Below are 23143 nucleotides of genomic sequence, written 5' to 3' on the forward strand. Positions count from 1 at the left end.
GAAGGATGAGCACCTAGCAAAGAATGGCAACCTCCAAGTTCCTTGCCTAGAAACACACTTGGCATCACAAAGGCAATTGGGCTATGAAGGGAGCATGTGCAACTACAGTGTTTCTCAGGGAGAATTGAGCCCGCAACGCTCTTACTCCCAACGAGGGAAATAAAGTTTCCCTTCAAGCCTTATTTTGAAAAGGGGCCCACAGAGCTTTGACCCTGATGTTTCCTTCTCTCTTTTGTACCTCCAGGTGCTTTAGAAAGGAGATACTTGAGTTGTTTCCACTTGCAACAATCTAGAGGTTTAACCAAAGAAGGCCTTCACTGCCCATGACTCGGCATCTAGCTGTTCCCAACGCTGCATTGCTCAGAAAGGCCCAAACACACAGGTCGTCCTACTTGTACTTTTCGCACCCTAGTGCAGAACTGCCAGTACTAAGAGACCCGGAATGCATCCTAGAGCTCAGGAACCACACCGAAGAACGCTCCATGGATTCTGCTGCATGCCAATCTGTGGCAGGATACAAGAGGAACGTTAGCTTGAGGCTAGCTGTCAAACGGGTTCTCCAATTCACTGCCGATGACTGAAGGATGAGCACCTAGCATAGAATGGCAACCTCCAAGTTTCTTGCCTAGAAACTCACTTGTCATCACGTAGGCAATTGTGCTATGAAGGGAGCATGTGCAACTACAGTGTTTCTCGGGGAGAATTGAGCCCACAACTCTCTAAATCCCAAAGAGGAAAATAAAGTTTCCTTTCAAGCCTTATTTTCAAAAGGGTCGCAGAGCATTGTCCCTGCAGTTTCCTTCTCTCTTTTGTATCTCAAAGGTGCTTTCGAAGGGAGATACTGAGTTGTTTCAACTTACCACATTCTAGAGGTTTATCAAAAGAAGCCCTTCACTTCCCATGACTCGGCCTCTAGCTGTTCCCAACTCTTCAATGCTCAGAACTCCCCTAACACACAAGCCGTCCTCTTGAAAGTTTCTCATCCTAGTGCAGATCCAACAGTACTAAGACACCGGGAAGGCTTCCTAGAGCTCAAGAACCACACTGAAGAACTCGACATGGATTCTGCTGCATGCCAATCTGTGGCAGGATCCACGAAGAACGTTAGCTTGAGGCTAGTGGCCAAACGGGTTCTCCAATTCACTGAAGATTACCGAAGGATGAGCACCTAGCAAAGAATGGCAACCTCCAAGTTTCTTTCCAGGAAACTCACTTGTCATCACGTAGGCAATTGTGCTATGAAGGGAGCATGTGCAACTACAGTGTTATTCAGGGAGAATTGAGCCCGCAACTCTCTTACTCCCAATGAGGAAACCCAAGTTCCCCTTCAAGCCTTATATTGAAAAGGGCCCACAGAGCTTTGACCCTGATGTTTCCTTCTCTCTTTTGTACCTCCAGGTGCTTTAGAAAGGAGATACGTGAGTTGTTTCCACTTGCAACAATCTAGAGGTTTAACCAAAGAAGTCTTTCACTGCCCATGACTCGGCATCTAACTGTTGCTAACGCTGCTTTGCTCACAAAGGCTCGAACACAGAGGCCGTCATTCTTGTACTTTTCGTATCCTAGTGCAGATCGCCAGTACTAAGAGGCATGGAATGCATCCTAGAGCTCAGGAACCAAACAGAATAACTCTACATGGATTCTGCTACATGCCAATCTGTGTCAGGATCCAAGAAGAACGTTAGCTTGAGACTGGTGGTCAAACGGGTTCTCCAATTCACTGAAGATTACCGAAGGATGAGCACCTAGCAAAGAATGGCAACCTCCAAGTTTCTTTCCAGGAAACTCACTTGTCATCACGTAGGCAATTGTGCAATGAAGGGAGCATGTGCAACTACAGTGTTTCTCAGGGAGAATTGAGCCCGCAACTCTCTTACTCCCAATGAGGAAACCCAAGTTCCCCTTCAAGCCTTATATTGAAAAGGGCCCACAGAGCTTTGACCCTGATGTTTCCTTCTCTCTTTTGTACCTCCAGGTGCTTTAGAAAGGAGATACGTGAGTTGTTTCCACTTGCAACAATCTAGAGGTTTAACCAAAGAAGTCCTTCACTGCCCATGACTCGGCATCTAGCTGTTGCTAACGCTGCTTTGCTCACAAAGGCTCAAACACAGAGGCCGTCATTCTTGTACTTTTCGTATCCTAGTGCAGACCGCCAGTACTAAGAGGCATGGAATGCTTCCTAGAGCTCAGGAACCACACAGAATAACTCTACATGGATTCTGCTACATGCCAATCTGTGTCAGGATCCAAGAAGAACGTTAGCTTGAGACTGGTGGTCAAACGGGTTCTCCAATTCACTGAAGATGACTGAAGGATGAGCACCTAGCATAGAATGGCAACCTCCAAGTTTCTTGCCTAGAAACTCACTTGTCATCACGTAGGCAATTGTGCTATGAAGGGAGCATGTGCAACTACAGTGTTTCTCGGGGAGAATTGAGCCCACAACTCTCTAAATCCCAAAGAGGAAAATAAAGTTTCCTTTCAAGCCTTATTTTCAAAAGGGTCGCAGAGCATTGTCCCTGCAGTTTCCTTCTCTCTTTTGTATCTCAAAGGTGCTTTCGAAGGGAGATACTGAGTTGTTTCAACTTACCACATTCTAGAGGTTTATCAAAAGAAGCCCTTCACTTCCCATGACTCGGCCTCTAGCTGTTCCCAACTCTTCAATGCTCAGAACTCCCCTAACACACAAGCCGTCCTCTTGAAAGTTTCTCATCCTAGTGCAGATCCAACAGTACTAAGAGACCGGGAAGGCTTCCTAGAGCTCAAGAACCACACTGAAGAACTCGACATGGATTCTGCTGCATGCTAATCTGTGGCAGGATCCACAAAGAACGTTAGCTTGAGGCTAGTGGCCAAACGGGTTCTCCAATTCACTGAAGATTACCGAAGGATGAGCACCTAGCAAAGAATGGCAACCTCCAAGTTTCTTTCCAGGAAACTCACTTGTCATCACGTAGGCAATTGTGCTATGAAGGGAGCATGTGCAACTACAGTGTTATTCAGGGAGAATTGAGCCCACAACTCTCTTACTCCCAATGAGGAAACTCAAGTTCCCCTTCAAGCCTTATATTGAAAAGGGCCCACAGAGCTTTGACCCTGATGTTTCCTTCTCTCTTTTGTACCTCCAGGTGCTTTAGAAAGGAGATACGTGAGTTGTTTCCACTTGCAACAATCTAGAGGTTTAACCAAAGAAGTCCTTCACTGCCCATGACTCGGCATCTAGCTGTTGCTAACGCTGCTTTGCTCACAAAGGCTCGAACACAGAGGCCGTCATTTTTGTACTTTTCGTATCCTAGTGCAGACCGCCAGTACTAAGAGGCATGGAATGCTTCCTAGAGCTCAGGAACCACACAGAATAACTCTACATGGATTCTGCTACATGCCAATCTGTGTCAGGATCCAAGAAGAACGTTACCTTGAGACTGGTCGTCAAACGGGTTCTCCAATTCACTGAAGATTACCGAAGGATGAGCACCTAGCAAAGAATGGCAACCTCCAAGTTTCTTTCCAGAAAACTCACTTGTCATCACGTAGGCAATTGTGCTATGAAGGGAGCATGTGCAACTACAGTGTTTCTCAGGGAGAATTGAGCCCGCAACTCTCTTACTCCCAATGAGGAAACCCAAGTTCCCCTTCAAGCCTTATATTGAAAAGGGCCCACAGAGCTTTGACCCTGATGTTTCCTTCTCTCTTTTGTACCTCCAGGTGCTTTAGAAAGGAGATACGTGAGTTGTTTCCACTTGCAACAATCTAGAGGTTTAACCAAAGAAGTCCTTCACTGCCCATGACTCGGCATCTAGCTGTTGCTAACGCTGCTTTGCTCACAAAGGCTCGAACACAGAGGCCGTCATTCTTGTACTTTTCGTATCCTAGTGCAGACCGCCAGTACTAAGAGGCATGGAATGCTTCCTAGAGCTCAGGAACCACACAGAATAACTCTACATGGATTCTGCTACATGCCAATCTGTGTCAGGATCCAAGAAGAACGTTAGCTTGAGACTGGTGGTCAAACGGGTTCTCCAATTCACTGAAGATGACTGAAAGGATGAGCACCTAGCAAAGAATGGCAACCTCCAAGTTTCTTTCTTAGAAACTCACTTGTCATCACAAAGGCAATTGTGCTATGAAGGGAACATGTGCAACTACAGTGTTTCTCAGGGGGAATTCAGCCCGCAACTCTATAAATCCCAATGATGAAACTAAAGTTTCCTTTCAAGCCTTATTTACAAAAGACCCGCAGAGCATTGACCCTGCTGTTTCTTTCTCTATTTTGTACCTCAACGGTGCTTTAGACGGGAGATACTTGAGTTGTTTCAACTTACAACATTCTAGAGGTTTATCACAAGAAGCCTTTCACTTCCCAACACTCGGCATCTAGCTGTTCTCAACGCTGCACTGCTCTGAACCCCAAACACACAAGCCGTCCTCTTGAAAGTTTCTCATCCTAGTGCAGATCCGACAGTACTGAGACCTGGAATGCTTCCTAGAGCTCAAGAACCACACGGAACAACGCTACATGGATTCACTTGCAAGCCAATCTGTGGCATGATAGAAGAGGTAGACTAGCATGAGGCTAGTGTTCAAACGGGTCGCCAAGTCACTGAAGATTACTGAAGGATGAGCACCTAGCAAAGAATGGCAACCTCCAAGTTCCTTGCCTAGAAACACACTTGGCATCACAAAGGCAATTGGGCTATGAAGGGAGCATGTGCAACTACAGTTTTTCTCAGGGAGAATTGAGCCCGCAACGCTCTTACTCCCAACGAGGGAAATAAAGTTTCCCTTCAAGCCTTATTTTGAAAAGGGGCCCACAGAGCTTTGACCCTGATGTTTCCTTCTCTCTTTTGTACCTCCAGGTGCTTTAGAAAGGAGATACTTGAGTTGTTTCCACTTGCAACAATCTAGAGGTTTAACCAAAGAAGGCCTTCACTGCCCATGACTCGGCATCTAGCTTTTCCCAACGCTGCATTGCTCAGAAAGGCCCAAACACACAGGTCGTCCTACTTGTACTTTTCGCACCCTAGTGCAGAACTGCCAGTACTAAGAGACCCGGAATGCATCCTAGAGCTCAGGAACCACACCGAAGAACGCTCCATGGATTCTGCTGCATGCCAATCTGTGGCAGGATACAAGAGGAACGTTAGCTTGAGGCTAGCTGCCAAACGGGTTCTCCAATTCACTGCCGATGACTGAAGGATGAGCACCTAGCATAGAATGGCAACCTCCAAGTTTCTTGCCTAGAAACTCACTTGTCATCACGTAGGCAATTGTGCTATGAAGGGAGCATGTGCAACTACAGTGTTTCTCGGGGAGAATTGAGCCCACAACTCTCTAAATCCCAAAGAGGAAAATAAAGTTTCCTTTCAAGCCTTATTTTCAAAAGGGTCACAGAGCATTGTCCCTGCAGTTTCCTTCTCTCTTTTGTATCTCAAAGGTGCTTTCGAAGGGAGATACTGAGTTGTTTCAACTTACCACATTCTAGAGGTTTATCAAAAGAAGCCCTTCACTTCCCATGACTCGGCCTCTAGCTGTTCCCAACTCTTCAATGCTCAGAACTCCCCTAACACACAGGCCGTCCTCTTGAAAGTTTCTCATCCTAGTGCAGATCCAACAGTACTAAGAGACCGGGAAGGCTTCCTAGAGCTCAAGAACCACACTGAAGAACTCGACATGGATTCTGCTGCATGCCAATCTGTGGCAGGATCCACGAAGAACGTTAGCTTGAGGCTAGTGGCCAAACGGGTTCTCCAATTCACTGAAGATTACCGAAGGATGAGCACCTAGCAAGGAATGGCAACCTCCAAGTTTCTTTCCAGGAAACTCACTTGTCATCACGTAGGCAATTGTGCTATGAAGGGAGCATGTGCAACTACAGTGTTATTCAGGGAGAATTGAGCCCGCAACTCTCTTACTCCCAATGAGGAAACCCAAGTTCCCCTTCAAGCCTTATATTGAAAAGGGCCCACAGAGCTTTGACCCTGATGTTTCCTTCTCTCTTTTGTACCTCCAGGTGCTTTAGAAAGGAGATACGTGAGTTGTTTCCACTTGCAACAATCTAGAGGTTTAACCAAAGAAGTCCTTCACTGCCCATGACTCGGCATCTAGCTGTTGCTAACGCTGCTTTGCTCACAAAGGCTCGAACACAGAGGCCGTCATTCTTGTACTTTTCGTATCCTAGTGCAGACCGCCAGTACTAAGAGGCATGGAATGCTTCCTAGAGCTCAGGAACCACACAGAATAACTCTACATGGATTCTGCTACATGCCAATCTGTGTCAGGATCCAAGAAGAAAGTTAGCTTGAGACTGGTGGTCAAACGGGTTCTCCAATTCACTGAAGATTACCGAAGGATGAGCACCTAGCAAAGAATGGCAACCTCCAAGTTTCTTTCCAGGAAACTCACTTGTCATCACGTAGGCAATTGTGCTATGAAGGGAGCATGTGCAACTACAGTGTTTCTCAGGGAGAATTGAGCCCGCAACTCTCTTACTCCCAATGAGGAAACCCAAGTTCCCCTTCAAGCCTTATATTGAAAAGGGCCCACAGAGCTTTGACCCTGATGTTTCCTTCTCTCTTTTGTACCTCCAGGTGCTTTAGAAAGGAGATACGTGAGTTGTTTCCACTTGCAACAATCTAGAGGTTTAACCAAAGAAGTCCTTCACTGCCCATGACTCGGCATCTAGCTGTTGCTAACGCTGCTTTGCTCACAAAGGCTCGAACACAGAGGCCGTCATTCTTGTACTTTTCGTATCCTAGTGCAGACCGCCAGTACTAAGAGGCATGGAATGTTTCCTAGAGCTCAGGAACCACACAGAATAACTCTACATGGATTCTGCTACATGCCAATCTGTGTCAGGATCCAAGAAGAACGTTAGCTTGAGACTGGTGGTCAAACGGGTTCTCCAATTCACTGAAGATGACTGAAAGGATGAGCACCTAGCAAAGAATGGCAACCTCCAAGTTTCTTTCTTAGAAACTCACTTGTCATCACAAAGGCAATTGTGCTATGAAGGGAACATGTGCAACTACAGTGTTTCTCAGGGGGAATTCAGCCCGCAACTCTATAAATCCCAATGATGAAACTAAAGTTTCCTTTCAAGCCTTATTTACAAAAGACCCGCAGAGCATTGACCCTGCTGTTTCTTTCTCTATTTTGTACCTCAACGGTGCTTTAGACGGGAGATACTTGAGTTGTTTCAACTTACAACATTCTAGAGGTTTATCACAAGAAGCCTTTCACTTCCCAACACTCGGCATCTAGCTGTTCTCAACGCTGCACTGCTCTGAACCCCAAACACACAAGCCGTCCTCTTGAAAGTTTCTCATCCTAGTGCAGATCCGACAGTACTGAGACCTGGAATGCTTCCTAGAGCTCAAGAACCACACGGAACAACGCTACATGGATTCACTTGCAAGCCAATCTGTGGCATGATAGAAGAGGTAGACTAGCATGAGGCTAGTGTTCAAACGGGTCGCCAAGTCACTGAAGATTACTGAAGGATGAGCACCTAGCAAAGAATGGCAACCTCCAAGTTCCTTGCCTAGAAACACACTTGGCATCACAAAGGCAATTGGGCTATGAAGGGAGCATGTGCAACTACAGTGTTTCTCAGGGAGAATTGAGCCCGCAACGCTCTTACTCCCAACGAGGGAAATAAAGTTTCCCTTCAAGCCTTATTTTGAAAAGGGGCCCACAGAGCTTTGACCCTGATGTTTCCTTCTCTCTTTTGTACCTCCAGGTGCTTTAGAAAGGAGATACTTGAGTTGTTTCCACTTGCAACAATCTAGAGGTTTAACCAAAGAAGGCCTTCACTGCCCATGACTCGGCATCTAGCTTTTCCCAACGCTGCATTGCTCAGAAAGGCCCAAACACACAGGTCGTCCTACTTGTACTTTTCGCACCCTAGTGCAGAACTGCCAGTACTAAGAGACCCGGAATGCATCCTAGAGCTCAGGAACCACACCGAAGAACGCTCCATGGATTCTGCTGCATGCCAATCTGTGGCAGGATACAAGAGGAATGTTAGCTTGAGGCTAGCTGCCAAACGGGTTCTCCAATTCACTGCCGATGACTGAAGGATGAGCACCTAGCATAGAATGGCAACCTCCAAGTTTCTTGCCTAGAAACTCACTTGTCATCACGTAGGCAATTGTGCTATGAAGGGAGCATGTGCAACTACAGTGTTTCTCGGGGAGAATTGAGCCCACAACTCTCTAAATCCCAAAGAGGAAAATAAAGTTTCCTTTCAAGCCTTATTTTCAAAAGGGTCACAGAGCATTGTCCCTGCAGTTTCCTTCTCTCTTTTGTATCTCAAAGGTGCTTTCGAAGGGAGATACTGAGTTGTTTCAACTTACCACATTCTAGAGGTTTATCAAAAGAAGCCCTTCACTTCCCATGACTCGGCCTCTAGCTGTTCCCAACTCTTCAATGCTCAGAACTCCCCTAACACACAGGCCGTCCTCTTGAAAGTTTCTCATCCTAGTGCAGATCCAACAGTACTAAGAGACCGGGAAGGCTTACTAGAGCTCAAGAACCACACTGAAGAACTCGACATGGATTCTGCTGCATGCCAATCTGTGGCAGGATCCACGAAGAACGTTAGCTTGAGGCTAGTGGCCAAACGGGTTCTCCAATTCACTGAAGATTACCGAAGGATGAGCACCTAGCAAGGAATGGCAACCTCCAAGTTTCTTTCCAGGAAACTCACTTGTCATCACGTAGGCAATTGTGCTATGAAGGGAGCATGTGCAACTACAGTGTTATTCAGGGAGAATTGAGCCCGCAACTCTCTTACTCCCAATGAGGAAACCCAAGTTCCCCTTCAAGCCTTATATTGAAAAGGGCCCACAGAGCTTTGACCCTGATGTTTCCTTCTCTCTTTTGTACCTCCAGGTGCTTTAGAAAGGAGATACGTGAGTTGTTTCCACTTGCAACAATCTAGAGGTTTAACCAAAGAAGTCCTTCACTGCCCATGACTCGGCATCTAGCTGTTGCTAACGCTGCTTTGCTCACAAAGGCTCGAACACAGAGGCCGTCATTCTTGTACTTTTCGTATCCTAGTGCAGACCGCCAGTACTAAGAGGCATGGAATGCATCCTAGAGCTCAGGAACCACACAGAATAACTCTACATGGATTCTGCTACATGCCAATCTGTGTCAGGATCCAAGAAGAACGTTAGCTTGAGACTGGTGGTCAAACGGGTTCTCCAATTCACTGAAGATTACCGAAGGATGAGCACCTAGCAAAGAATGGCAACCTCCAAGTTTCTTTCCAGGAAACTCACTTGTCATCACGTAGGCAATTGTGCTATGAAGGGAGCATGTGCAACTAGAGTGTTATTCAGGGAGAATTGAGCCCGCAACGCTCTTACTCCCAACGAGGGAAATAAAGTTTCTCTTCAAGCCTTATTTTGAAAAGGGGCCCACAGAGCTTTGACCCTGATGTTTCCTTCTCTCTTTTGTACCGCCAGGTGCTTTAGAAAGGAGATACTTGAGTTGTTTCCACTTGCAACAATCTAGAGGTTTAACCAAAGAAGGCCTTCACTGCCCATGACTCGGCATCTAGCTGTTGCTAACACTGCTTTGCTCACAAAGGCTCGAACACAGAGGCCGTCATTCTTGTACTTTTCGTATCCTAGTGCAGACCGCCAGTACTAAGAGGCATGGAATGCTTCCTAGAGCTCAGGAACCACACAGAATAACTCTACATGGATTCTGCTACATGCCAATCTGTGTCAGGATCCAAGAAGAACGTTAGCTTGAGACTGGTGGTCAAACGGGTTCTCCAATTCACTGAAGATGACTGAAGGATGAGCACCTAGCAAAGAATGGCAACCTCCAAGTTTCTTTCTTAGAAACTCACTTGTCATCACAAAGGCAATTGTGCTATGAAGGGAACATGTGCAACTACAGTGTTTCTCAGGGGGAATTCAGCCCGCAACTCTATAAATCCCAATGATGAAACTAAAGTTTCCTTTCAAGCCTTATTTACAAAAGACCCGCAGAGCATTGACCCTGCTGTTTCTTTCTCTATTTTGTACCTCAACGGTGCTTTAGACGGGAGATACTTGAGTTGTTTCAACTTACAACATTCTAGAGGTTTATCACAAGAAGCCTTTCACTTCCCAACACTCGGCATCTAGCTGTTCTCAACGCTGCACTGCTCCGAACCCCAAACACACAAGCCGTCCTCTTGAAAGTTTCTCATCCTAGTGCAGATCCGACAGTACTGAGACCTGGAATGCTTCCTAGAGCTCAAGAACCACACGGAACAACGCTACATGGATTCACTTGCAAGCCAATCTGTGGCATGATAGAAGAGGTAGACTAGCATGAGGCTAGTGTTCAAACGGGTCGCCAAGTCACTGAAGATTACTGAAGGATGAGCACCTAGCAAAGAATGGCAACCTCCAAGTTCCTTGCCTAGAAACACACTTGGCATCACAAAGGCAATTGTGCTATGAAGGGAGCATGTGCAACTACAGTGTTTCTCAGGGAGAATTGAGCCCGCAACGCTCTTACTCCCAACGAGGGAAATCAAGTTTCCCTTCAAGCCTTATTTTGAAAAGGGGCCCACAGAGCTTTGACCCTGATGTTTCCTTCTCTCTTTTGTACCGCCAGGTGCTTTAGAAAGGAGATACTTGAGTTGTTTCCACTTGCAACAATCTAGAGGTTTAACCAAAGAAGGCCTTCACTGCCCATGACTCGGCATCTAGCTGTTCCCAACGCTGCATTGCTCAGAAAGGCCCAAACACACAGGTCGTCCTACTTGTACTTTTCGCACCCTAGTGCAGGACTGCCAGTACTAAGAGTCCCGGAATGCATCCTAGAGCTCAGGAACCACACCGAAGAACGCTCCATGGATTCTGCTGCATGCCAATCTGTGGCAGGATACAAGAGGAACGTTAGCTTGAGGCTAGCTGTCGAACGGGTTCTCCAATTCACTGACGATGACTGAAGGATGATCACCTAGCATAGAATGGCAACCTACAAGTTTCTTGCCTAGAAACTCACTTGTCATCACGTAGGCAATTGTGCTATGAAGGGAGCATGTGCAACTACAGTGTTTCTCGGGGAGAATTGAGCCCACAACTCTCTAAATCCCAAAGAGGAAAATAAAGTTTCCTTTCAAGCCTTATTTTCAAAAGGGCCGCAGAGCATTGTCCCTGCAGTTTCCTTCTCTCTTTTGTATCTCAAAGGTGCTTTCGAAGGGAGATACTGAGTTGTTTCAACTTACAACATTCTAGAGGTTTATCAAAAGAAGCCCTTCACTTCCCATGACTCGGCCTCTAGCTGTTCCCAACTCTTCAATGCCCAGAACTCCCCTAACACACAAGCCGTCCTCTTGAAAGTTTCTCATCCTAGTGCAGATCCAACAGTACTAAGAGACCGGGAAGGCTTCCTAGAGCTCAAGAACCACACTGAATAACTCGACATGGATTCTGCTGCATGCCAATCTGTGGCAGGATCCACGAAGAACGTTAGCTTGAGGCTAGTGGCCAAACGGGTTCTCCAATTCACTGAAGATTACCGAAGGATGAGCACCTAGCAAAGAATGGCAACCTCCAAGTTTCTTTCCAGGAAACTCACTTGTCATCACGTAGGCAATTGTGCTATGAAGGGAGCATGTGCAACTACAGTGTTTCTCGGGGAGAATTGAGCCCACAACTCTCTAAATCCCAAAGAGGAAAATAAAGTTTCCTTTCAAGCCTTATTTTCAAAAGGGCCGCAGAGCATTGTCCCTGCAGTTTCCTTCTCTCTTTTGTATCTCAAAGGTGCTTTCGAAGGGAGATACTGAGTTGTTTCAACTTACAACATTCTAGAGGTTTATCAAAAGAAGCCCTTCACTTCCCATGACTCGGCCTCTAGCTGTTCCCAACTCTTCAATGCCCAGAACTCCCCTAACACACAAGCCGTCCTCTTGAAAGTTTCTCATCCTAGTGCAGATCCAACAGTACTAAGAGACCGGGAAGGCTTCCTAGAGCTCAAGAACCACACTGAATAACTCGACATGGATTCTGCTGCATGCCAATCTGTGGCAGGATCCACGAAGAACGTTACCTTGAGGCTAGTGGCCAAACGGGTTCTCCAATTCACTGAAGATTACCGAAGGATGAGCACCTAGAAAAGAATGGCAACCTCCAAGTTTCTTTCCAGGAAACTCACTTGTCATCACGTAGGCAATTGTGCTATGAAGGGAGCATGTGCAACTACAGTGTTATTCAGGGAGAATTGAGCCCGCAACTCTCTTACTCCCAATGAGGAAACCCAAGTTCCCCTTCAAGCCTTATATTGAAAAGGGCCCACAGAGCTTTGACCCTGATGTTTCCTTCTCTCTTTTGTACCTCCAGGTGCTTTAGAAAGGAGATACGTGAGTTGTTTCCACTTGCAACAATCTAGAGGTTTAACCAAAGAAGTCCTTCACTGCCCATGACTCGGCATCTAGCTGTTGCTAACGCTGCTTTGCTCACAAAGGCTCGAACACAGAGGCCGTCATTCTTGTACTTTTCGTATCCTAGTGCAGACCGCCCGTACTAAGAGGCATGGAATGCATCCTAGAGCTCAGGAACCACACAGAATAACTCTACATGGATTCTGCTACATGCCAATCTGTGTCAGGATCCAAGAAGAACGTTACCTTGAGACTGGTGGTCAAACGGGTTCTCCAATTCACTGAAGATTACCGAAGGATGAGCACCTAGCAAAGAATGGCAACCTCCAAGTTTCTTTCTTAGAAACTCACTTGTCATCACAAAGGCAATTGTGCTATGAAGGGAACATGTGCAACTACAGTGTTTCTCAGGGGGAATTCAGCCCGCAACTCTATAAATCCCAATGATGAAACTAAACTTTCCTTTCAAGCCTTATTTACAAAAGACCCGCAGAGCATTGACCCTGCTGTTTCTTTCTCTATTTTGTACCTCAACGGTGCTTTAGACGGGAGATACTTGAGTTGTTTCAACTTACAACATTCTAGAGGTTTATCACAAGAAGCCTTTCACTTCCCAACACTCGGCATCTAGCTGTTCTCAACGCTGCACTGCTCCGAACCCCAAACACACAAGCCGTCCTCTTGAAAGTTTCTCATCCTAGTGCAGATCCGACAGTACTGAGACCTGGAATGCTTCCTAGAGCTCAAGAACCACACGGAACAACGCTACATGGATTCACTTGCAAGCCAATCTGTGGCATGATAGAAGAGGTAGACTAGCATGAGGCTAGTGTTCAAACGGGTCGCCAAGTCACTGAAGATTACTGAAGGATGAGCACCTAGCAAAGAATGGCAACCTCCAAGTTCCTTGCCTAGAAACACACTTGGCATCACAAAGGCAATTGTGCTATGAAGGGAGCATGTGCAACTACAGTGTTTCTCAGGGAGAATTGAGCCCGCAACGCTCTTACTCCCAACGAGGGAAATCAAGTTTCCCTTCAAGCCTTATTTTGAAAAGGGGCCCACAGAGCTTTGACCCTGATGTTTCCTTCTCTCTTTTGTACCGCCAGGTGCTTTAGAAAGGAGATACTTGAGTTGTTTCCACTTGCAACAATCTAGAGGTTTAACCAAAGAAGGCCTTCACTGCCCATGACTCGGCATCTAGCTGTTCCCAACGCTGCATTGCTCAGAAAGGCCCAAACACACAGGTCGTCCTACTTGTACTTTTCGCACCCTAGTGCAGAACTGCCAGTACTAAGAGACCCGGAATGCATCCTAGAGCTCAGGAACCACACCGAAGAACGCTCCATGGATTCTGCTGCATGCCAATCTGTGGCAGGATACAAGAGGAACGTTAGCTTGAGGCTAGCTGTCAAACGGGTTCTCCAATTCACTGACGATGACTGAAGGATGAGCACCTAGCATAGAATGGCAACCTCCAAGTTTCTTGCCTAGAAACTCACTTGTCATCACGTAGGCAATTGTGCTATGAAGGGAGCATGTGCAACTACAGTGTTTCTCGGGGAGAATTGAGCCCACAACTCTCTAAATCCCAAAGAGGAAAATAAAGTTTCCTTTCAAGCCTTATTTTCAAAAGGGTCGCAGAGCATTGTCCCTGCAGTTTCCTTCTCTCTTTTGTATCTCAAAGGTGCTTTCGAAGGGAGATACTGAGTTGTTTCAACTTACCACATTCTAGAGGTTTATCAAAAGAAGCCCTTCACTTCCCATGACTCGGCCTCTAGCTGTTCCCAACTCTTCAATGCTCAGAACTCCCCTAACACACAAGCTGTCCTCTTGAAAGTTTCTCATCCTAGTGCAGATCCAACAGTACTAAGAGACCGGGAAGGCTTCCTAGAGCTCAAGAACCACACTGAATAACTCGACATGGATTCTGCTGCATGCCAATCTGTGGCAGGATCCACGAAGAACGTTAGCTTGAGGCTAGTGGCCAAACGGGTTCTCCAATTCACTGAAGATTACCGAAGGATGAGCACCTAGAAAAGAATGGCAACCTCCAAGTTTCTTTCCAGGAAACTCACTTGTCATCACGTAGGCAATTGTGCTATGAAGGGAGCATGTGCAACTACAGTGTTATTCAGGGAGAATTGAGCCCGCAACTCTCTTACTCCCAATGAGGAAACCCAAGTTCCCCTTCAAGCCTTATATTGAAAAGGGCCCACAGAGCTTTGACCCTGATGTTTCCTTCTCTCTTTTGTACCTCCAGGTGCTTTAGAAAGGAGATACGTGAGTTGTTTCCACTTGCAACAATCTAGAGGTTTAACCAAAGAAGTCCTTCACTGCCCATGACTCGGCATCTAGCTGTTGCTAACGCTGCTTTGCTCACAAAGGCTCGAACACAGAGGCCGTCATTCTTGTACTTTTCGTATCCTAGTGCAGACCGCCAGTACTAAGAGGCATGGAATGCATCCTAGAGCTCAGGAACCACACAGAATAACTCTACATGGATTCTGCTACATGCCAATCTGTGTCAGGATCCAAGAAGAACGTTACCTTGAGACTGGTGGTCAAACGGGTTCTCCAATTCACTGAAGATTACCGAAGGATGAGCACCTAGCAAAGAATGGCAACCTCCAAGTTTCTTTCCAGGAAACTCACTTGTCATCACGTAGGCAATTGTGCTATGAAGGGAGCATGTGCAACTACAGTGTTATTCAGGGAGAATTGAGCCCGCAACTCTCTTACTCCCAATGAGGAAACCCAAGTTCCCCTTCAAGCCTTATACTGAAAAGGGCCCACAGAGCTTTGACCCTGATGTTTCCTTCTCTCTTTTGTACCTCCAGGTGCGTTAGAAAGGAGATACGTGAGTTGTTTCCACTTGCAACAATCCAGAGGTTTAACCAAAGAAGTCCTTCACTGCCCATGACTCGGCATCTAGCTGTTGCTAACGCTGCTTTGCTCACAAAGGCTCGAACACAGAGGCCGTCATTCTTGTACTTTTCGTATCCTAGTGCAGACCGCCCGTACTAAGAGGCATGGAATGCTTCCTAGAGCTCAGGAACCACACAGAATAACTCTACATGGATCCTGCTACATGCCAATCTGTGTCAGGATCCAAGAAGAACGTTAGCTTGAGACTGGTGGTCAAACGGGTTCTCCAATTCACTGAAGATGACTGAAGGATGAACACCTAGCAAAGAATGGCAACCTCCAAGTTTCTTTCTTAGAAACTCACTTGTCATCACAAAGGCAATTGTGCTATGAAGGGAACATGTGCACCTACAGTGTTTCTCAGGGGGAATTCAGCCCGCAACTCTATAAATCCCAATGATGAAACTAAAGTTTCCTTTCAAGCCTTATTTACAAAAGACCCGCAGAGCATTGACCCTGCTGTTTCTTTCTCTATTTTGTACCTCAACGGTGCTTTAGACGGGAGATACTTGAGTTGTTTCAACTTACAACATTCTAGAGGTTTATCACAAGAAGCCTTTCACTTCCCGACACTCGGCATCTAGCTGTTCTCAACGCTGCACTGCTCCAAACCCCAAACACACAAGCCGTCCTCTTGAAAGTTTCTCATCCTAGTGCAGATCCGACAGTACTGAGACCTGGAATGCTTCCTAGAGCTCAAGAACCACACGGAACAACGCTACATGGATTCACTTGCAAGCCAATCTGTGGCATGATAGAAGAGGTAGACTAGCATGAGGCTAGTGTTCAAACGGGTCGCCAAGTCACTGAAGATTACTGAAGGATGAGCACCTAGCAAAGAATGGCAACCTCCAAGTTCCTTGCCTAGAAACACACTTGGCATCACAAAGGCAATTGTGCTATGAAGGGAGCATGTGCAACTACAGTGTTTCTCAGGGAGAATTGAGCCCGCAACGCTCTTACTCCCAACGAGGGAAATCAAGTTTCCCTTCAAGCCTTATTTTGAAAAGGGGCCCACAGAGCTTTGACCCTGATGTTTCCTTCTCTCTTTTGTACCGCCAGGTGCTTTAGAAAGGAGATACTTGAGTTGTTTCCACTTGCAACAATCTAGAGGTTTAACCAAAGAAGGCCTTCACTGCCCATGACTCGGCATCTAGCTGTTCCCAACGCTGCATTGCTCAGAAAGGCCCAAACACACAGGTCGTCCTACTTGTACTTTTCGCACCCTAGTGCAGAACTGCCAGTACTAAGAGACCCGGAATGCATCCTAGAGCTCAGGAACCACACCGAAGAACGCTCCATGGATTCTGCTGCATGCCAATCTGTGGCAGGATACAAGAGGAACGTTAGCTTGAGGCTAGCTGTCAAACGGGTTCTCCAATTCACTGACGATGACTGAAGGATGAGCACCTAGCATAGAATGGCAACCTCCAAGTTTCTTGCCTAGAAACTCACTTGTCATCACGTAGGCAATTGTGCTATGAAGGGAGCATGTGCAACTACAGTGTTTCTCGGGGAGAATTGAGCCCACAACTCTCTAAATCCCAAAGAGGAAAATAAAGTTTCCTTTCAAGCCTTATTTTCAAAAGGGTCGCAGAGCATTGTCCCTGCAGTTTCCTTCTCTCTTTTGTATCTCAAAGGTGCTTTCGAAGGGAGATACTGAGTTGTTTCAACTTACCACATTCTAGAGGTTTATCAAAAGAAGCCCTTCACTTCCCATGACTCGGCCTCTAGCTGTTCCCAACTCTTCAATGCTCAGAACTCCCCTAACACACAAGCCGTCCTCTTGAAAGTTTCTCATCCTAGTGCAGATCCAACAGTACTAAGAGACCGGGAAGGCTTCCTAGAGCTCAAGAACCACACTGAAGAACTCGACATGGATTCTGCTGCATGCCAATCTGTGGCAGGATCCACGAAGAACGTTAGCTTGAGGCTAGTGGCCAAACGGGTTCTCCAATTCACTGAAGATTACCGAAGGATGAGCACCTAGCAAAGAATGGCAACCTCCAAGTTTCTTTCCAGGAAACTCACTTGTCATCACGTAGGCAATTGTGCTATGAAGGGAGCATGTGCAACTACAGTGTTATTCAGGGAGAATTGAGCCCGCAACTCTCTTACTCCCAATGAGGAAACCCAAGTTCCCCTTCAAGCCTTATATTGAAAAGGGCCCACAGAGCTTTGACCCTGATGTTTCCTTCTCTCTTTTGTACCTCCAGGTGCTTTAGAAAGGAGATACGTGAGTTGTTTCCACTTGCAACAATCTAGAGGTTTAACCAAAGAAGTCCTTCACTGCCCATGACTCGGCATCTAGCTGTTGCTAACGCTGCTTTGCTCACAAAGGCTCGAACACAGAGGCCGTCACTCTTGTACTTTTCGTATCCTAGTGCAGACCGCCCGTACTAAGAGGCATGGAATGCTTCCTAGAGCTCAGGAACCACACAGAATAACTCTACATGGATTCTGCTACATGCCAATCTGTGTCAGGATCCAAGAAGAACGTTAGCTTGAGACTGGTGGTCAAACGGGTTCTCCAATTCACTGAAGATGACTGAAGGATGAGCACCTAGCAAAGAATGGCAACCTCCAAGTTTCTTTCTTAGAAACTCACTTGTCATCACAAAGGCAATTGTGCTATGAAGGGAACATGTGCAACTACAGTGTTTCTCAGGGGGAATTCAGCCCGCAACTCTATAAATCCCAATGATGAAACTAAAGTTTCCTTTCAAGCCTTATTTACAAAAGACCCGCAGAGCATTGACCCTGCTGTTTCTTTCTCTATTTTGTACCTCAACGGTGCTTTAGACGGGAGATACTGGAGTTGTTTCAACTTACAACATTCTAGAGGTTTATCACAAGAAGCCTTTCACTTCCCAACACTCGGCATCTAGCTGTTCTCAACGCTGCACTGCTCCAAACCCCAAACACACAAGCCGTCCTCTTGAAAGTTTCTCATCCTAGTGCAGATCCGACAGTACTGAGACCTGGAATGCTTCCTAGAGCTCAAGAACCACACGGAACAACGCTACATGGATTCACTTGCAAGCCAATCTGTGGCATGATAGAAGAGGTAGACTAGCATGAGGCTAGTGTTCAAACGGGTCGCCAAGTCACTGAAGATTACTGAAGGATGAGCACCTAGCAAAGAATGGCAACCTCCAAGTTCCTTGCCTAGAAACACACTTGGCATCACAAAGGCAATTGTGCTATGAAGGGAGCATGTGTAACTACAGTGTTTCTCAGGGAGAATTGAGCCCGCAACGCTCTTACTCCCAACGAGGGAAATCAAGTTTCCCTTCAAGCCTTATTTTGAAAAGGGGCCCACAGAGCTTTGACCCTGATGTTTCCTTCTCTCTTTTGTACCGCCAGGTGCTTTAGAAAGGAGATACTTGAGTTGTTTCCACTTGCAACAATCTAGAGGTTTAACCAAAGAAGGCCTTCACTGCCCATGACTCGGCATCTAGCTGTTCCCAACGCTGCATTGCTCAGAAAGGCCCAAACACTCAGGTCGTCCTACTTGTACTTTTCGCACCCTAGTGCAGGACTGCCAGTACTAAGAGACCCGGAATGCATCCTAGAGCTCAGGAACCACACCGAAGAACGCTCCATGGATCCTGCTGCATGCCAATCTGTGGCAGGATACAAGAGGAACGTTAGCTTGAGGCTAGCTGTCAAACGGGTTCTCCAATTCACTGACGATGACTGAAGGATGAGCACCTAGCATAGAATGGCAACCTCCAAGTTTCTTGCCTAGAAACTCACTTGTCATCACGTAGGCAATTGTGCTATGAAGGGAGCATGTGCAACTACAGTGTTTCTCGGGGAGAATTGAGCCCACAACTCTCTAAATCCCAAAGAGGAAAATAAAGTTTCCTTTCAAGCCTTATTTTCAAAAGGGTCGCAGAGCATTGTCCCTGCAGTTTCCTTCTCTCTTTTGTATCTCAAAGGTGCTTTCGAAGGGAGATACTGAGTTGTTTCAACTTACAACATTCTAGAGGTTTATCAAAAGAAGGCCTTCACTTCCCATGACTCGGCCTCTAGCTGTTCCCAACTCTTCAATGCTCAGAACTCCCCTAACACACAAGCCGTCCTCTTGAAAGTGTCTCATCCTAGTGCAGATCCAACAGTACTAAGAGACCGGGAAGGCTTCCTAGAGCTCAAGAACCACACTGAAGAACTCGACATGGATTCTGCTGCATGCCAATCTGTGGCAGGATCCACGAAGAACGTTAGCTTGAGGCTAGTGGCCAAACGGGTTCTCCAATTCACTGAAGATTACCGAAGGATGAGCACCTAGCAAAGAATGGCAACCTCCAAGTTTCTTTCCAGGAAACTCACTTGTCATCACGTAGGCAATTGTGCTATGAAGGGAGCATGTGCAACTACAGTGTTATTCAGGGAGAATTGAGCCCGCAACTCTCTTACTCCCAATGAGGAAACCCAAGTTCCCCTTCAAGCCTTATATTGAAAAGGGCCCACAGAGCTTGGACCCTGATGTTTCCTTCTCTCTTTTGTACCTCCAGGTGCTTTAGAAAGGAGATACGTGAGTTGTTTCCACTTGCAACAATCTAGAGGTTTAACCAAAGAAGTCCTTCACTGCCCATGACTCGGCATCTAGCTGTTGCTAACGCTGCTTTGCTCACAAAGGCTCGAACACAGAGGCCGTCATTCTTGTACTTTTCGTATCCTAGTGCAGACCGCCAGTACTAAGAGGCATGGAATGCATCCTAGAGCTCAGGAACCACACAGAATAACTCTACATGGATTCTGCTACATGCCAATCTGTGTCAGGATCCAAGAAGAACGTTACCTTGAGACTGGTCGTCAAACGGGTTCTCCAATTCACTGAAGATTACCGAAGGATGAGCACCTAGCAAAGAATGGCAACCTCCAAGTTTCTTTCCAGGAAACTCACTTGTCATCACGTAGGCAATTGTGCTATGAAGGGAGCATGTGCAACTACAGTGTTATTCAGGGAGAATTGAGCCCGCAACTCTCTTACTCCCAATGAGGAAACCCAAGTTCCCCTTCAAGCCTTATATTGAAAAGGGCCCACAGAGCTTTGACCCTGATGTTTCCTTCTCTCTTTTGTACCTCCAGGTGCTTTAGAAAGGAGATACGTGAGTTGTTTCCACTTGCAACAATCTAGAGGTTTAACCAAAGAAGTCCTTCACTGCCCATGACTCGGCATCTAGCTGTTGCTAACGCTGCTTTGCTCACAAAGGCTCGAACACAGAGGCCGTCATTCTTGTACTTTTCGTATCCTAGTGCAGACCGCCCGTACTAAGAGGCATGGAATGCTTCCTAGAGCTCAGGAACCACACAGAATAACTCTACATGGATTCTGCTACATGCCAATCTGTGTCAGGATCCAAGAAGAACGTTAGCTTGAGACTGGTGGTCAAACGGGTTCTCCAATTCACTGAAGATGACTGAAGGATGAGCACCTAGCAAAGAATGGCAACCTCCAAGTTTCTTTCTTAGAAACTCACTTGTCATCACAAAGGCAATTGTGCTATGAAGGGAACATGTGCAACTACAGTGTTTCTCAGGGGGAATTCAGCCCGCAACTCTATAAATCCCAATGATGAAACTAAAGTTTCATTTCAAGCCTTATTTACAAAAGACCCGCAGAGCATTGACCCTGCTGTTTCTTTCTCTATTTTGTACCTCAACGGTGCTTTAGACGGGAGATACTTGAGTTGTTTCAACTTACAACATTCTAGAGGTTTATCACAAGAAGCCTTTCACTTCCCAACACTCGGCATCTAGCTGTTCTCAACGCTGCACTGCTCCGAACCCCAAACACACAAGCCGTCCTCTTGAAAGTTTCTCATCCTAGTGCAGATCCGACAGTACTGAGACCTGGAATGCTTCCTAGAGCTCAAGAACCACACGGAACAACGCTACATGGATTCACTTGCAAGCCAATCTGTGGCATGATAGAAGAGGTAGACTAGCATGAGGCTAGTGTTCAAACGGGTCGCCAAGTCACTGAAGATTACTGAAGGATGAGCACCTAGCAAAGAATGGCAACCTCCAAGTTCCTTGCCTAGAAACACACTTGGCATCACAAAGGCAATTGTGCTATGAAGGGAGCATGTGCAACTACAGTGTTTCTCAGGGAGAATTGAGCCCGCAACGCTCTTACTCCCAACGAGGGAAATCAAGTTTCCCTTCAAGCCTTATTTTGAAAAGGGGCCCACAGAGCTTTGACCCTGATGTTTCCTTCTCTCTTTTGTACCGCCAGGTGCTTTAGAAAGGAGATACTTGAGTTGATTCCACTTGCAACAATCTAGAGGTTTAACCAAAGAAGGCCTTCACTGCCCATGACTCGGCATCTAGCTGTTCCCAACGCTGCATTGCTCAGAAAGGCCCAAACACACAGGTCGTCCTACTTGTACTTTTCGCACCCTAGTGCAGAACTGCCAGTACTAAGAGACCCGGAATGCATCCTAGAGCTCAGGAACCACACCGAAGAACGCTCCATGGATTCTGCTGCATGCCAATCTGTGGCAGGATACATGAGGAACGTTAGCTTGAGGCTAGCTGTCAAACGGGTTCTCCAATTCACTGACGGTGACTGAAGGATGAGCACCTAGCATAGAATGGCAACCTCCAAGTGTCTTGCCTAGAAACTCACTTGTCATCACGTAGGCAATTGTGCTATGAAGGGAGCATGTGCAACTACAGTGTTTCTCGGGGAGAATTGAGCACACAACTCTCTAAATCCCAAAGAGGAAAATAAAGTTTCCTTTCAAGCCTTATTTTCAAAAGGGTCGCAGAGCATTGTCCCTGCAGTTTCCTTCTCTCTTTTGTATCTCAAAGGTGCTTTCGAAGGGAGATACTGAATTGTTTCAACTTACAACATTCTAGAGGTTTATCAAAAGAAGCCCTTCACTTCCCATGACTCGGCCTCTAGCTGTTCCCAACTCTTCAATGCTCAGAACTCCCCTAACACACAAGCCGTCCTCTTGAAAGTTTCTCATCCTAGTGCAGATCCAACAGTACTAAGAGACCGGGAAGGCTTCCTAGAGCTCAAGAACCACACTGAAGAACTCGACATGGATTCTGCTGCATGCCAATCTGTGGCAGGATCCACGAAGAACGTTAGCTTGAGGCTAGTGGCCAAACGGGTTCTCCAATTCACTGAAGATTACCGAAGGATGAGCACCTAGCAAAGAATGGCAACCTCCAAGTTTCTTTCCAGGAAACTCACTTGTCATCACGTAGGCAATTGTGCTATGAAGGGAGCATATGCAACTACAGTGTTATTCAGGGAGAATTGAGCCCGCAACTCTCTTACTCCCAATGAGGAAACCCAAGTTCCCCTTCAAGCCTTATATTGAAAAGGGCCTACAGAGCTTTGACCCTGATGTTTCCTTCTCTCTTTTGTACCTCCAGGTGCTTTAGAAAGGAGATACGTGAGTTGTTTCCACTTGCAACAATCTAGAGGTTTACCCAAAGAAGTCCTTCACTGCCCATGACTCGGCATCTAGCTGTTGCTAACGCTGCTTTGCTCACAAAGGATCGAACACAGAGGCCGTCATTCTTGTACTTTTCGTATCCTAGTGCAGACCGCCAGTACTAAGAGGCATGGAATGCATCCTAGAGCTCAGGAAACACACAGAATAACTCTACATGGATTCTGCTACATGCCAATCTGTGTCAGGATCCAAAAAGAACGTTAGCTTGAGACTGGTGGTCAAACGGGTTCTCCAATTCACTGAAGATTACCGAAGGATGAGCACCTAGCAAAGAATGGCAACCTCCAAGTTTCTTTCCAGGAAACTCACTTGTCATCACGTAGGCAATTGTGCTATGAAT

Source organism: Eubalaena glacialis, chromosome 7 (genome assembly GCF_028564815.1).
Source record: "Eubalaena glacialis isolate mEubGla1 chromosome 7, mEubGla1.1.hap2.+ XY, whole genome shotgun sequence".
NCBI lineage: Eukaryota > Metazoa > Chordata > Mammalia > Artiodactyla > Balaenidae > Eubalaena > Eubalaena glacialis.